At 48.6% G+C, this 13,393-nt stretch overlaps 1 long non-coding RNA gene across 1 annotated transcript; it reads left to right on the plus strand.

The window, feature by feature from the left end:
• The first annotated feature begins 1,077 nt into the window (after positions 1–1,077).
• On the plus strand, positions 1,078–12,062 carry LOC116453692. Its single transcript, XR_004243905.1, has 4 exons — positions 1,078–3,987; positions 4,700–4,842; positions 4,968–5,039; positions 10,085–12,062. It is a non-coding gene; the product is annotated as an uncharacterized LOC116453692 (long non-coding RNA).
• Positions 12,063–13,393: the final 1,331 nt, after the last annotated feature.

The following is a 13,393-nucleotide window of genomic DNA, read 5'->3' on the forward strand; positions in this document are numbered from 1 at the left end:
GAGAAAAAGTGAATCGTGGTAGCCTGACCCTCCCAATATTTTTGAATTTTCTGTGGCTGCAGGATGCCAGGTCCTGTCCGTCCTCAGCCCAGCTCCTGCCAGATGGGCTGAAGCACAGCCTGCCTGGATGAGCACAGTGGGCTCATGCTGGAGAGATGCCAGGAGGAATGGCATGGGTCTGGTCATAACCACCCAGCGTGCTTTTCACCCTCAAACTCTTTCTGTCAGCATTGGAAAACTGCAGGCACGGGGCCGTGTGGTTGAGAAGAAAAATCTCACAGGTGCTCCCCAGGCTGCTGGGCTCCTCCAGAGCTGGGAGTGGAGCTGTGTCATGGGGCAAGGGCTGCCTGTGCTCTCACTGCCCTTGCAAGAGACAAACCTGCACATCTGCCATGGCCTTGAGCTCTGCTTCACCCCTGGATCAGTGTTAAACACCAGCCAAACCTGCGTTCCAGACTGAGGGAAGGGAAATTCAGCTCTTTTTGTTGGCCCTGGGCAATTCCTCTCTTAATCCAGGCACATGCACATGTTTTGGGTACATCACAGGATATGCCCGGGCTCCTGTTTTTTTCCTGAGCTTCTGCCAGCAGCCTCCATGAAGCATCCATGCTTAAGGACATGGACAAAGTCGGAGCCTCAGTTGCATTTTTGGGAGAAAGGTTATGTCAAAATTGCCTACAGGTTTGTCTTGGGTCCATGGAGAAGGTGCACCACCTTCACTGATGCTCTCTGGAGACAAAGGACCAACCAAAAGCACATGAGACATAAATGCTCTCTGAGTAAGGTCTGGCTTCCTCTGCACCACAATACAAAGGAAGAGGAGAATCCACAAGATCTTAAAATCTTTAAACACTGATGTTTTATAATAAATAAAGCCTAGATTTTACTGAACAATCTCCAAGTGATGAAGACTTACTTTGCCTTTGACAATGCAATTGGAATGGAGGGTAGCCGTGAGGCTGTTGCAGCCATTTGATGGTTTGCCCAAAGCCAGGAGCCTCTGCAGGCTGCAGCCCCACTCTCATACACATTTTTCATGAGAAGGAAGCAGCCTGCAGAGGCTCCACGACCCAGGGCTGGTAGTGCTGTACAGCTTTGAGACCCTCAGCCAGACTGGAGGGGCCTTAAACCCCCAAAACAACCCAGTGGGGAGACAAGGAGTCTTTGAAGCTCCTCCAATCTGCCCAAGCCACAGAGTGGGGTTGTGAACCTTGTCTGTCCTTCTCTGTGAGAATGTTGCTTTTACAATTAAAACCCACGCAAACCCCCAGCCCTTGCTACTGCTTGTTACCCCAGTGAAATATCTGACATTTGAGACATAATGGGAAGTCAAAGAATGTGAGGAATTTGGTGACTCAACATAGAGTTTATTATAGCAGCCCCACCGTTTAAGCCCATGTAATGTAAAATTGTTTTACGGCATGTGGCACGGTTCTGTGGGTTAATTTATAAGCAAACAATTACTATTCAAATAGGGATTTTTTTTTTTTTTCTGTGCCTACATAAACTTGTTATCTGTTTGGCAGTGAGGGATGCTGCGAAGAAATGCACATTTACATTTTTTGCTTTGATGTGATTTGCTTTTCCTGGAGCAGCTCAATGGTGCATTGATGACCAGGGCTCACTGCTGAACTTGACCTGGGAGTGGCGTGGAGATAAGCCAAATGTTAAGAGAAAAGGAGCCCTTTGTGTGAAGATGCCAGGATATTAGGTCTCACTTTTAGGTCACACACTTGTTAGGGGTTCCTTTAAAGTGATGGATTCTTCTGCTAAAATTTAATGATGTCCGTTAAATCACAGGGTCATGAACTAATGCATGTGCTGAAAATGGTTTGCCAAGGGACCATGAAGACAAGGCCTTGTGTCAGGAGACTTCCAAAGCAAATTGGATTTTCCACACAGCAATGGCCATGTTTGAAGGTCTGTCAGTGGCCTGTAAAATTCTCCACTAGTGATAACAAGACAGAATTGCCAAGCACTGAAGCAATGCCATCAGCATTATAGAACAAATCACTCCCCTCTCAGGCCATAATAGCTTCTTGATCATCAGTCAAAGGAAGAACTATTCCAACCAGCAAACGGGCTGGAGGAAGCTGCTCCTGCTCTTCCAGGAGATTATTCCAGAGCTCCTGTGTTAAGTCTGCTGTGGAGAGCCTGGGGGTTCGTGAGAGCATCAGTCTGGAGCTGAGCAGCTGGGTAGGTGGATTTTAGGCTGGGTACACAGAAAAGGATGGAGCAACTAGATGTTGACTTGTATGGGGCCATCCAGCTGGCCCTGCTGGTGTCCAGCCCCAGGACAAGCCCTGCTCAGACATGTCTGTGCTGAAGGAAAAGTGAACCCGCTGGGAGATCCTGTGTTTCTCTCCCTGCCTTCACATCATAGCTCAATTTTGTCCCATTTCACATTCCACTAATTTGAGTTGATTTTACAGGTAATCAAGCTAAGGCAAGCTGTTGGGACAGCAACCTGAATCATTCCAAGTAAATCCACAGACTAGCTGCCTGTGCATTACTGCTGCTGGTCCCAAGGCTGGTTTCTATCCAGTCTCACACTGGTTTGGCTGAACTGGTTTTAAAAGCAGTTTGGAGCTAAACTGCCTGTGCTGACAGTGTTCTGTGCTCCCCTGTGCCCTCCCTGAGCTGCAGCTTGTCTTGCCACCTCTGAAAGCAGAGGGAAGTTAAGCCCCATGCTCATCTGGTCTGACCTTTCAGCCGAGATCACTGTGAAAGGGGGCACTTCCTGATTTCTCACCAAGGGAAGCTGCAGGCAGATAAGTATCAGAGAATTTAGACAAATGAATGGCAGCTTTCTCATTCCAATGTTAGGAGAGGCAAGAGCTCCCACATGGGCCATTCACATGGGCACTGCTTCTCTTGGACCCATGCTGGACCAGGGAACGTGTTGGTCAGGACATGCTGACCACTGGCTTCTCCAGCCTGAGCCTGGATTGAGTGATGGAGGAGGCAGTTCTGGTTCCACCCAGTCTCTGAAGGATTTGATATATTGTACTGCCAAAAGAAAACAGCATAAATCATTCTGGAGTGCTCTGGCGCCCTTGGAAGGAAAGTGCAGTGAGGGTGGAGCAAGAGGACACGAGGGTGAATGCTGCCTTAGACTGGAGTGGTACAAAAATCCCCTCCAAACTGCCTTCAGAGCTTGAAAGGTGGGTGGCTCTGTCGTGGCCACACCAAGTGTCTTGGAAGAGAGGGTGCCTGGGGAGTGCTGCTGGGGTGATGCTGCATAGAGCCCAGGATGGCCCAGGGGTTCATCCTGTTTCCAGTGAGATGTGTGTGCATGTTTATGAAATCTAACTCCCTGGGTGATGTCAGGATGTGATGAGAAACTGGGTTATAAATTAAAGGAAGAAAAAAAAGTAGACCCCACTGTGGGTCAGATGATGGCAATAAATTCAGATAACAGCTCATCAGTGCCTCTTCCCTTGTTCTTGTATGTGTTTGCATTTTTTTTTCCAGTTGGGAGAAGATCTGGTGAGAAGCAGCTGTTTTTTATTCGTTCTCCATCCACATCTGATTAGATAGTCCTCCTTCTGCCCACTGAGACGTGCTCAGGAACTCTCCCAGCCCCTCTGCTCACTCACTTTCTGGGGCACCAAGGAGTTTGGGACTGTTGGAACTTTTTTTCACAGGCTCACAGCATTTCAGAGGTACAAAGGACTCCTTCATGATCACGAGGCTCAGGTCCCACTTGGCCAAAGGGCATGGCCAGATCCTACAGTGGGGCTGTTTATGAGGTGCTGTGGGATTGGGCCTGGGAAGGCAGCGGTGGGGACATGCTTCTCTCCCTGACATTAATCTATTAATTTGATTTTGGGCAGTTCTGGGGCTCTGCAGCCCAAGAGGAGAAACATATCTCTCCAGGCTCTGTGAATGTGTTTACCACTGGGCCTGATGGAGAGGGAGCTGTGCTGAAAGGAAGAAAGTGGGTTGCAGTTTTGGACCAGTGGGAGAAGACAACCTAATGGTGAGGTGGGTAGTATGGGAGCAGGGAGAGACCAAGAGGCAGGGGCATGGGAACCCCTGAATGTATGGCTTCCTAAAGGCTAAACAAGAATATGGCAAGTTTCTGGCTTGTTGAAGCTAGGATGGAAACTCCCACTGGTGCCACTGAACTCCAAATCAAACCTTTCCAGGCCAAGCCTATAAGGTTTCTTCACACCATGCTACTGGGGGGCTCCCATCAAAGCGTTTTGCAGGCAGTTGTCTTCTTTCAGGAGACACGTGCAAGTGTTTCACTCAGGGCAGGGAGACTGTTCTGGTCCTGTCCTGTCTTTGCCTTCCCTTCCCCTCACTACACAACTGCTTGGCAAGATTTAGATGTCTGGTGCTTCTCTCTTCCTTCTGCAGCTGCTGGTGGTGTCCAGACCCTCAGTGCAGACACAAACCATTGGCAAGGGTGGTTGGTCATGGGATGGGTGAGCTCTTCACCAAAACAAAACAGAACCAGAGCTTCACTGATCAGCAGCCCCCCCGAGCACAAGGGAGCCTGAGAACTTTTCCTCCTTCTTTGCTGGGTGCTAGGTGGGAAGGGGATCTCCCGTGGCAAGTCTGAAGATGAGGTGTCGAGCTCCCAGTGCTGTGCCCGGGCAAGTCCCGGCCAGGCTCCCGTCTCTGCTGAGCAGTGAAGTGCAGCTCATGTAACCCTCACCTGTTCACCTATGGCTCTGTGGATTTCCCTCAGGTACCCAAGTGAATTGCTGGGAGTCCCAGGTGAACTGGGGATTACAGATGAGTGGGGATTACAGAGCCTCCACAGCTGAAGTTCCTGGAGAAGAAGGGGATGTGACCCTCCCGTATGTCAAATGCAAACATGGAAATAATAAGGTGGGAAATGTTCTTGAACTTATCTCAGAAATGAGTTTTCTGTGGGTCAGCTTAAATTTCTGGCAAAAAAATTCACAGCTGATTTTATTCCAGACTTGTTTCCCCATTCCCTTTAATCCATGCAGCTCGCATGCCAAGAGCCACAGAGACAGTTGGAGCCCGTGCAAAGGATCAGCCAATGTCCACGTGCCCCTCAGGTGTGTGCTGAGCCCTGGAGGGAGGGCAAGGGGGGAGGGCAAGGGGGGAGTCCCCCTGCCCAGGTGCTGGAGATGACAAAACTTGGCCGTGTTGCTGCTGCTCTGGCCTGCAGTGACCACGTAGATGCAAAACCTTTATCTGACTCTGTATCAACAAGCTCAGTTTCAAAAAGAAGGATGACTTGCTTTATTTTACCAAAGCTTTGCAAGACAGGGAGGTTTCTGGATAGGATCTGCAATGCTCAGGCTCAGGTATCAGTTGCATAATTTCCTGTGTTATTTCAATGCTCTTGTCTTTGTCCTTTTTTTTCTTCCTTTTTTCTTTTTTTTTTTCTTTTTCTTTCTTTCTTTTTTTTTTTTCATGAGCTTCTTTGCATACTGGGTAAGTCTTATATAAGCATATGTTGGGCTGGAAAATTTTTTTTTTCTGAGTATTTTTTTTGGCAGGGAGCTCCTGGCACATGATACAGCACTCAGAGCCATCAACTGTAGCTGTGATACAGATGTTCATTGCCTGTAAAATCTTTCTCATATCAAGCAATTACCCTCAGCCAATTTCTTTATTTTAAGCACCTTGTTGTGGGAACAGAGCTGTAAATGCATGGATTGCTGAGTTCCCTTATACCTTTTTACAGTAGACAAACAAAAAAAATCAGCACAGGGCCTCAGTGAAAATCAAACATGAGGGCTGTTCTAGATAAGAAAAGACAGACACTAACTGAGAGTTTAAAAAAAAAGTCCCTCTCAAAAGATACTCTGGAGAAGTGCCAATAGCACATAACTGCATGGAGACTAAATAAAACCAGGTGAGTTTCCTGCCATTGTGGAGTATCAAATGTGATTTCCATTTGTGATGGACGTGCTGTTTCTGCCAAGATCATCTGGAGGTTTTCATTTTAGGACTTATTATTTTTGTTGGCCTAATATAGAGCTACAGCCCAGAGTGCTAAAAGGGAACATTGCAGCAATGACATTCACAGCAGATGAGGAAAATGCCATTACCAGACCGAAGGGCTCTTCCTGGGAGATTTTTCTATCTCAAGTGCAGATTTTAGGATTGCTTTGAATGCAAAACAAATGGGAGAATATGATGAGAGGAAGCATTAGCACTGATCCTCACTGCAGAGGCACCAGGTAATATCCTTTCCAATTAAGAATCTGGCTCACTCCAAAAATATCATTGAAAAAATAGGTGTGAACCAGAAATGTAGATCAGGCTGTTTTGCACTTCTGAAGTGATTACAGGGAGGCTGGCAAGCTGCCCCACAGCAACAACAAAAAAAACCCCAATCAGAGAGGGTTTCACTCTCCCAGAGCAATGTGTAGGGCGGAGCAGGGCTGCAGGGTGTCAGGACATGGGGATCTGCCCTGGGTCCAGAGGAGGGCAACAAGGCTGCTGAAGGGCCTGGAACACAAGCTGAGGGATCTGGGATTGTTTAGCCTGGAAAAAAGGAGGCTCAGGGAGACCCTATCACTCTCTACAACTCCCTGGAAGGTGTGGCTGTAGCCAGGTGGGGATCGGGCTCTTCTCCCAGGCAACCACTGACAGAACGAGGGGACACAGCCTTAAGCTGCACCAGCAGAGGTTTAGGTCAGACACCGGGAAAAAATTCTTCACTGAAAGAGTGATTGGGCACTGGGATGGGCTGCCCAGGGAGGTGGAGGAGTCACCATCCCTGGAGGTGTTTAGGAAAAGCCTGCATGTGGCACTCAGTGCCGTGGTTTGGTTGATGAGGAGGTGTTGGGTCATAGGTTGGACTCGATGATCTCAAAGGTCTTTTCCAACCTGGTTCATTCTGTGGTTCTGTGGGTCAGCAGAGCTGATGGCAGCACTAGTCCCGTTCTCCTCCAGCTCAGCAGCCCCAGGATCTCTGTGCAGTCGCACTCTGAGGCTGTGCCCAGTGACTGTGGGTCTGTGTTCAGGGAAGCCAACCAGTCCAGCTGTGCAGCTCGTGCTAAGTGAGCATCACTTGCAGGAATTTTGGGAGCAGCTCTTTCCTGTGGCTTGGACTGCGCTGAGTTCACTTGAACAAATGCTCAGGGGCTGCCTGGAGCCAGGCCCAAAGGGGATCCACTTACATGAGTAACAGGAATATGCAGTAAAAATAGTTAATGCTAATGGTGTTCTGAAAGGGGTATTAAACTTTCTACTTCAGGGCTAAGCAGTCTGGCTCTAAGAGGCCAGAATTAAACACAACTTGCTGGAAAATGAGTGCAGATCTGCTACTGGGTCAGGTGGTGGGAGCCCTGAGACATAATATTCTCCTGGAATCATGAATTTGGCATTTTCCAGGCTTTTGCAGATGGACTGGAGCTGATTTCTAAGCAGCAGTTGTTTACTTGTAAAAGTGTCATGTAACTGAATGACAACTTTCTTAAAAGAGATCTTTTAGAGCGGAGAGCTCGAAAGCAGGGCAGCCTCCCACAAAATCCATACCCTTTTTGGAAAATGTACAGGCACTCACATACCTGCCACCCCAGAAGCGTGTATGTCTCTGGTCTGTGTCTGCAGGTGTTGTCCTACTCCCACTGTTATGGCTCAACAGGAGTGAAACCACTTTCTTGAGCAAAGCCTGAGGCCATCTCAAGACTGCAGCACTGCTGGGCTCCCTGAGCCAGAGCCAGGAGGGCAGGTGCTGCAGGGGCAAGGACAGGAATGGTGACCATGGCCACGATGCCATAGCAGATCTGGTGGGACACTGGTTCTGGGGCTGGCCAAGGGGAAAGGGATCATCCCAGGAGAGCCATGGCTGCAGCAGTGTGCTTTGCACCCACCCCAGCACATCTGGGATCTCAGCACCCTCCCACCAGGCTGTTGCTGGGCCCAGGATCAAGAGGGATTATTTAGGTATTTGCTTGCTGCTCTGAAGTGGTTCAATTGTTTCTGGAATAGCTGAGTCTGAGCTGGGATTTTGTAGGGATTTTGCAAGAGCCTCTGTAATGGACAGAAATTCTCAAATGGTCCCGAGAAGGTTCTTCTGTCAACCATTGTCGACGGTGTTGCTTGGCACCACTTCCTCCCTTTGACAGATCGTGCTCTCTCTTCCAGAACTTCCACTTACAGGAGTCTCTGGCAGCCTGATGCTTCCTAGATAGAAACTCCAACAAGCAGCCTGTTCCATCTCCTCACCAGACTCATAATGTCATTTCTTCAGAGACAGGATCTCATCTGTTGCTCCGTCTTGGTTTAAGTTTACAGATTTCTTTCTCCACTTCTTCACCAAACCATTCTTTTCTGCCCCTTTTGTTGGGCGATGTGTAAAGATTCTCTATGCTTCTTTCCTAAAGAGATGGTAGGAAATAGATACATTTGGAAATGTGGGTCTGATGGCTCTGATTTTGATTTTGTTTTCTTTCCCCTGAAAAGGAAGAACTACAAGGCAGGCTCAAAGCCAGAGGCAGGCTCAAAGCAAGCCAAAGGTAAAACATCCACAGCCCTCCCAAAATTAATTTCAGGAGAGAAATGAATGGATGTAGAGCAAGTATGAATTTGGCTTCTTGTTTCACAGGAATGCAAGAAATCACATAGCTTAAGAAGGCCAGACAATGCAAACCTCACATAAATCTGGGGAGAAATTTAACCCCAAATGCTTGCTGACCTTCACTGATGCTCCCCTTCATCTCACCAGTATTTTATCCTTCTGAAACCCAGCCCCACCACTGGCAAATCTTCAGAGAAGTCAGTTCTTGCACAAACAGGAAAGCAGACTCCCTTCCCACTAATTTAGGTGGCATTTCCAGTCCATGGCCAGAGGACACAGGGGCAGGGAGGTGTGCTTGCCTTCAGGACCAGGCTTGAGGCTGGTCTGGAGTGGATTAATTTCTCAAGTGGGCAGCTCTAGCGCTTCCTGTGTGTCCAGTTCAGAGCCAGATCAGGGGTGAATTCAGAAATTTCATCTGGTTGTCCTGTGGGGAACTGATTTATGGTCCTGAGTGCTTCACTCCATGCCACATCCAGTGTTGTCCAAGGGCTGGACCCTGCCACTGACCTTTCTTTTTGTATTTCTCAGAGACTGACTGGATGTAACTCAATCCCATTTCAATTTAATGATGTGAAATTAAACACAATGATATCTGGGGCCACCCACCCTCGATCTTCTCCTCTCTTGTGACTGTCACAGCTCCTGCAGCAGCATCTGAGATGATCAAAACTTGGGGATCACCGCTGCCTTTGATTTTTTTCTTGTGCAGCCAAGATGTAAATTGGTGGAGGCCATGCCGTAGGCAGGAGGAAAAGGTGAACTTATTTCACTTCTACAAGTTGGACAAGCAGGACAAGAAGGTGATTTTAGGCAAATAAGTAACCTGTAGGGATGGGGTGAGGACAAAGGCTGGAAGATGCTGATCAGGACTGAGGTGGGATGGTAATGGAGGCGAGAGTGATTGGAGGGACCTTTCCAGAAGCAGCCAAGGTGTCTGATGTGCTTCTGTAGCACTTTGCCAAACAGTCAAAAGGGAGCCAAAGCAAAAAGGAGCATCTGCTGCCCTCACACAGTCAAGCTGGCAAACTGGGCAAGCTGATGTGGAAGTCACAGGGGTGTCTTGGAGGTCCATTTTTACCTCAAGCCTTGACAATTAGGCTGTGCAATCCCAATTCTGTGGAGAGGCAGAAAGCAGAGCTTGTGCCCAGGAAATGGGCTGGAAAAGCTGAAAAAGGGACCAGTAGTGCCAGCTTGTTAATCTGAGGTGAGCTTAAATACAGGGTGGTGAAGGGGGCCTGGCACAGGAGCTGGGGGGCTGGGGATAGGGAGCTGCCCTCCAGAGCAGGGCAGAGCATGTGCTAGCAGGGTATGGTGGGAAAGAGCCCTTCCCAATGTGGCTGACCTTGGCCAGTTCAGTGAGAATAAGCACTGGAATTACAGCAAAGAATTGGTCCTGATGGACCAAAAAAGCCTTTGGAGATGTTTTGTCCATGGAAGGAGTGCTTGTTCCCATTATAACCTACAGTACTTCTCCTAGGTGTAGGCCTTGCTGGTAATGTGCAGGTACATTATTCCTTTAATAAAGGCAAATGAGCACAAGGAATGTGTCTGTTTAATCTTCAGCTTGTGGAACCTGCAGAGAGTGAAATGGAAAAAACGCTCAACTGATGCTCCAGACATCAGACAACAGATTTTCTCCACGTGGATCTGGTGCACACATCCAGCCCTGATATGCTTCCAAGAATCCCTGTCTGAGTCCTGGAAAAAAACTCCAACCACTCCGTGTTGGGAGAGGCCAGTTGAAGACCCAGGGCATGCAGCCTGTGCTGTTCACAGCTCCAGGTTCTGAATCATTTCCTCTATTCACGTGGTTATCTCTCCCCATCTGGGTTTGGGCCTGTCCAGCTCTCTGATCCCTTCACTTCCTGAGCCATGCAGGCTTCGAGTGCTGCCCTGCCTGTGCTGCTGTGGCCAGAGATGAGTCCTTGGGGGACTGCCAGCAGAAACATCCCTGGGTTTGGGAGAAGTTGGCTGTCCTGGCTGGATCCCTTGGGGCAGGGTTGGTGGAGGGTCTCCAGAGAGCCATCATGTACAACTCCATTTGGGAGAACAGAGAAACCTCCTCCCTCAGTGCTGGGTTTATCCCAAGGTGACCCCTCCAACTGCATGTATAATCTCCCTGACCCTGGCATACCTCTTCCTGCAGCTCCTGGACCCATGAGGTGGACATAGCTCTGGGTGCAGAGGTGGGACAAGGTGGTGAATCCCCCAGCAAGGGGCAAGTGAGTGCTGGTCTGGCCCTGGAAACGGGGCTGTCTCCAACCCTTGCATAGCTGGCAACGCTCTTGCTGTTGGAATACAGACTACAAGTGGCTCGGGCTGGGATTTATCTGTTTCCTTCCAAGTCCTTTCCTCTGCTCACACCCTGGAGAGCTGTGAGGGCAGTACGTGCACACATCCTGCAGACCCAAAAATACTCTGGCTGATGCCAGGAGGAAGAACTATTTTTTACAACTGATCAGCTGCCAGAAATCCTCTTCAGCTTCTCTGGCCTCCTCCTGTGTTGTCCAACATACTAGATGTATTTTGGACCATCTGGGTCTTCACTAGACATAAACAATCAGACCTTTGAGAACTGAGGTATCTCAGGAGCCAACTTGCCCTTGGCTGAGAAGAAAATGTTTGCACAAGGGAAAGTGAAAACAACATGCAAAAAGGTGAAATCACAGACTTCGGGGAAATTTGTCATTAACATCTTTGGGCTGCCTGGCAGTAATTAGCGAAGTGGCACAACCACACGGGTGATAGCTCTGCTGTGTTAGAGGTGAAAAATGGGCTGCTTGGGGGAAACTGAAATACACTCATTTCTTGAAACTGTTGGGTGGCGTGTGGAACAGGAGTTGCCCGCACCCACCTGGCAGGACCTGCCCCGCTGGGCTTATCGCCCTGAGCAGCAGCAGCAGCACCACCAGTCCCCGGGCCAAGGGCGATTTTGGCTTGGCCAAAACAAATGGCAATTTCCCTTCTCTTTGCGAGTTTTAAAACATAGGTTGTCATGCAAAGGAAATTGTGCACGATGATGATGAATGGTTGTGAAATACCATTTGCCAGAAATATTTCTGGATTCTGCAATTTAGTTGCAAATTATAGAACATCGAGTGCAGCCTTATGGGAAGGATAAAACCAACCTTCCCTTGCTGTGCTGGGAGAATATTTATGACTATACCCTTCTTTTCCTTCTCCCACCTCGCTCCACAAAGACATTTTTAGCTCCGAGGCGTTCAGCCTCCAACAGCATGGCCGGGTCCTTGCTGGGATGAGCTGTGGTAGAGGAGCTCTGACAGCTCACATCTGCCGGCGGTCTGGCCCCACACCCCTTCTGGGCTATTTCAAGATGAGCAAAATGGAGTGGTTGGAAATTGTGGGTTTGTTCAGCAGTCTTGGCTATCACGCTGGATGGTGCTGAAGTAGGCATAGCAACAGGAAAGGAATGTTCCCTGTAAAAAGATAACCGTGCTTTGCCGAGGACGTGGAACAGTAAAGTTTGTTAAAGCAATCAGTATGTGTCATAATGTTTATTTAACTGAGAGCAGGGACGATGGAAAAGCGTTGCAGCTGTGGAGAAGCCCAAGAGTGCTGAGAGGGATGGGGAGCATAGATTTAGTAGCTGTCTTCCCTTGGAAAAAGAAAACAAGCTGTGCTATCAGGCAATCGATGGGGCAGACAGGGGGAGAGCACACAAGGTAGCTCCGGACTGCTGGCTCTTCTGTAGGGGTGAGGTTAGAGTTTTATTATCTGAAGTTCACTTTCAGGTTAACAGCTTTGAGGATGTGGTTGCAACTCTAAAGGGAACAAATTTTAATTCTTTTCTAAACATGAGCTATTTCTGTTTGAGGCAGATAACCTTTTTGGCTGTGTTCTTCGCCAGTGGTAGATAGAAAGATTGGAGCAGCAGAGTGACGCTTGAATTCCTCCAGCAAACAAAAGGGGAGAACTTGACACCACAGAGTCAGTGTGAGGCCAAATTCTGTTTTAGCCCATTTCCTGGGGAGCCCTTGCAAAGAGCAACTCTGGTGTGACTCCTTCTGCAGAAGGCCAGAGCAGGGCAGGAACAGGACACTTGGTAACTGGTATAGCAAGAGATGAAATCAAATACTAGGCCAGTGCTCTGGCAGTGGGATCTGCTAAGCTGCAGAGCAGTGCCAGGGGAGCCAGCAAACTCACTGGACCTGCTGCAAGACATAGACTTCCCCTGCTTCACCCCACTCCAAAACAGAAGCAAAAAATTTTGCTCCCTTTTTCCTAACAGAATTAAAATTGCTTTTGGTCAAAATTGGAAATTATGTGAGTTTGGGGGTTTTGTTTTTCTTGCAAAGATTCAAACCCATTTTGGGAAACACAAGCCTTTCCTTCACTCTGAAAACTGAATTTTAATTGAAGGCAACGTTTCCTATCAATGAGGGGAAAATATTGCCTTGGTTGTTCTCAAGCCAACTGAGCCTTAGTCAGCTGAATACTTGCAATATTCTGAACAGAAATAAGGCTGCATTGGCTGCCCAGGCACGAGCCACCCTCTTCCCACCCAGGTCTCATCAGTGTATAAATGGAGCCTTGCAGAGGCCCCCATTCCAGAGGCAGGACAGTGGCTCCTTCCAAACCTTCTCTCCTCCTTCCTCCAAACACACAGCCCCTGTGAGAGCCACCACTCAGCTCTCCCTTCATGGTGGAGCTGGCACGGATGCGTTTCCTCCAGGGATCTGCTGGAGCAGCTCTGTAATGCTCATTGCTTTCCTCCTGCTCCTCTCTGCCGGCTCAACATCTATCTCTGTAACAAACTCCAGGCTTCCTGGGTTGCCCACCAGAAAAAAACCATAAAGCCCATTCCAGAGACCAAATTGCCCATAATTTACATGCCTCTCCTCACTTTGAAAC

The sequence above is a fragment of the Corvus moneduloides genome, chromosome 19, assembly GCF_009650955.1.
Source record: "Corvus moneduloides isolate bCorMon1 chromosome 19, bCorMon1.pri, whole genome shotgun sequence".
In the NCBI taxonomy this organism is placed as follows: Eukaryota; Metazoa; Chordata; class Aves; order Passeriformes; family Corvidae; genus Corvus; species Corvus moneduloides.